The sequence below is a fragment of the Diabrotica virgifera genome, chromosome 9 (genome assembly GCF_917563875.1).
Source record: "Diabrotica virgifera virgifera chromosome 9, PGI_DIABVI_V3a".
Taxonomy (NCBI): Eukaryota; Metazoa; Arthropoda; class Insecta; order Coleoptera; family Chrysomelidae; genus Diabrotica; species Diabrotica virgifera.
The window spans coordinates 183,789,390-183,792,657 of NC_065451.1; positions in this window are offsets into that span (position 1 = coordinate 183,789,390).

The following is a 3,268-nucleotide window of genomic DNA, read 5'->3' on the forward strand; positions in this document are numbered from 1 at the left end:
CAATATGTACAATAAATATATTATACACGGCTCACTAAAATAATTAGTTACGCCCCTGTACTACTGATTACTTAAAATTCAAGTAGTATTTATGTAACCTTTCTGGAAACTCCAGGTTATTGTTGAGACTCGCATTTGAACCCCTCGCCGGGGCAGATCGTCAAAAGCTTCCTAACGAGAATCATCTCTAATCTATCGACGCTCCCGCTATTCGTAAAAAGGCCGCATTTTACCGGCTTTTTTTGCTATCGTTTTATACCGCTCAGATAATTCAATCTGCTCAGTATTATCGACGATGATTTATTTAGCGTATTAGTGAGTGCCTTACAAATGAACCAAATGGATTATGGAATTCAATCAGAGCTCTGATGTGACACGTCATCAAGGAATAAAACTGTAAGTACTCTACATGTATGTGAACATAACTTATTAGTCGTGATACTGTATGCATTTTGAACCATATACCTCTCGTAGCAAATATTCTTTGTGCCATTTATGCAGATAATACTTTAAATTACATATGAAAAATCGTTATCTACTCTTAACCAGCTTACCTATGGGAATATACTCTATAACCGTACAATAAGTATAGGTTACTATTGTTAAGGATACTTTACGTATTGCCTAAACACTAGCATTAATCATTAATAAGTCATTAATATTCAGCGGAACGGGCGGGGTGCTATTGTCCGAGTTGTGAAATTATGGGTGAAGTCGAGTTCGCTCCGCTTCGTTCAGGTATATTTTAGAAGGGTACGAATTGGCTCCCGCATGAATGCGGGTAGGCTCTCATATAATCGCGGAAACATTAGACATTGTTGCCAAATCGTGTAATATTTATACTGTTTAGGAAATTTACATAGTGATATAGACTTTTTATAGGAAAATTATACTTTTAGACAAATACTTTTAGAGTTTGTTTTAGTTCAACATTGGCATATGTGGCAATTTTAACACAAATTATCGGTGTCGGCCGGTATGCGCTCGACCGTTTTGCGCTCTTACCTGAAATCGGCCGGTTTGCGCTCTACACTCTAATACCCGAAAGTTAAGTTAGGACGAAGGGTTAGGTCTTCCTAATTTCCCATAGATATTTCTAGGAAGGTACCTGTTTCTAACAAAAAGAGAAAATTTGAAAGAAGTGACAACGCTGGGTGATATTTTCGACATGTTTAGGTAAAATAAATTTTGTCTATGGGAGCCAATTCGGACTCTACCTTTTTTAGTTCAGGTAAAATTCTTACCATTGGGAGCGAACTCGACCCCGTCCGAAATTATATAAACAAGGGATCATTTCATAAAACAGGTAGATCCTTTTTTATGGAATTTCACAACTCTGACAATAGCACTCAGCTGAATATTAATGACTGTCTTAGATAGTTTGTCAGACTCTACCTAGGAAAGTGGAATATCAGAGGATCGTTTAAGAAAGGAAAACTAAAATACTTGGCTGCGGAAGTAAATAAATACAAATGTTATATTATAGCCTTACAGGAAACTAAGCAGCTAGGACAAATTGGACTTGAAATAGAAAAATATAATTTCTTTAATAGTGGTAGTAAAAATAGCATGTTGGGAACAGGCTTACTAATAAATAAAAAATTAAAGGAGTTATTACTTGTAAAGTTTAAAGTAATTTCAGAATGGTTATGTATTCTAAGCTAAATTAGATCTTGAGGAAGCTTCATTTCTCTTTCATTTATGATCATCGATGGATGAAATGGTTGCTTCCTGTTTGGAACTTCTATAGGCTAACAGGAGTAGAGGAATTAAATCGCCCCCAATATTTTTGATTATTAGCGACAAACATTGAAAAATATTGAGAAACAGTTCTATTCTATCTTTCGACCATTCCGTCTAATTGCGGACGCAGGGGAGTAGTGTGAGTTTTCTTAATATCCAAAATTTTCATTCATTCTTGCCATAATTCTTATTCAATTTTTTTTCTTGATGAGAACGTAACTCTAAAGGAACTCCTTTTCTTCATATGGCGTGTTTTATGAATGCTTCTGCTCTTGTATAGTCCCTTCTTGGTTAGGATGGGGTGCAATTTCTGGCCTTTTTGAAAAATAATCCATTGCGACCATTAAGTACTTGTTTTCCCTCTCTCATAGGAAGTGCACCGAGAATATCCACTGCAAGTCGTTCAAAAGGCTCTCCGGAAAGATATTGTGCCATTTTACCACGACTTCTTGTCCTAGGGCCTTTTCTACCGTTACATAAATCGCATTTCTTACACCAATCTTCTACATCTCACTGAAAATTGATTCAGTAAAATATGTCTCGAACACTGGCCAGTGTTCTTTTGACTCCAAAATGTCTTCCAGAAAGGCTGCTATGAAGTTCTTGCAGCGCAGTTTTAATGTGTCATTCTGGCAGTTATCACATGTTGAACTGTACCTACTCCAATGAGACATTCCCATTTCCGATAGATTTTAGAAAAATACAGCGATTCCCATTGAGCCCAGTGGGTAGTCCACTGTATTTGATTGTATCTTGCCAAAACTATGGCAAAGGTTAAAATCGAAAATGTTGAAACTGAAACCATAGAAATTAAAAGAGGTGTTGGACAGGGTTGCGTGTTGTCTCCATTGTTATTCAATCTGTACGCTGAAGCTATTTTTAAGGAAGCAATATCAGAGGAAGAACAGGGTATATCAATAAACGGAAAATTTTTGCAGACAGTCTAGAAGCACTGCAACGATTAGTAAATATATTACATCTAGCCAGTATAAATAAATATGGACTACAAATGAACGTTAAGAAAACCAAGTTCATGATTATTTCTAAGTAACACACAGTAGGAAGGCTAGAGGGAAAACAAGTAGAAAGAGTAAATACCTACAAATATCTGGGAACCTGGGTAACAGAAAACAACGACCACGGTAGAAAAATCAGGACAAGCATCGAAATTGCAAGAAAGGCATTCATAAAAATGGTAAAAATGTTTGTCAATCGAGACCTTCCTCTGGAGCTGAGAATAAGAGCCTTAAGATGCTACGTGTTCTCAACTTTGTTGTATGGAATGGAAAGCTGGACACTGAAAGTAGACAACACAAAGAAGTTAGAAGCATTTGAGATGTGGTGCTATAGAAGGATTTTGAAAATACCATGGATCCAACGAGTTACGAATGTAGAGGTGCTTAGAAGGCTACAAAAGAATTGCGAGGTGATAAAGAACATCAAAACAAGAAAGCTGGAATATTTGGGCTACATTACTAGAGGTGCGAAATATGAGATATTACGGCTCATAATGCAGGGCAAAATT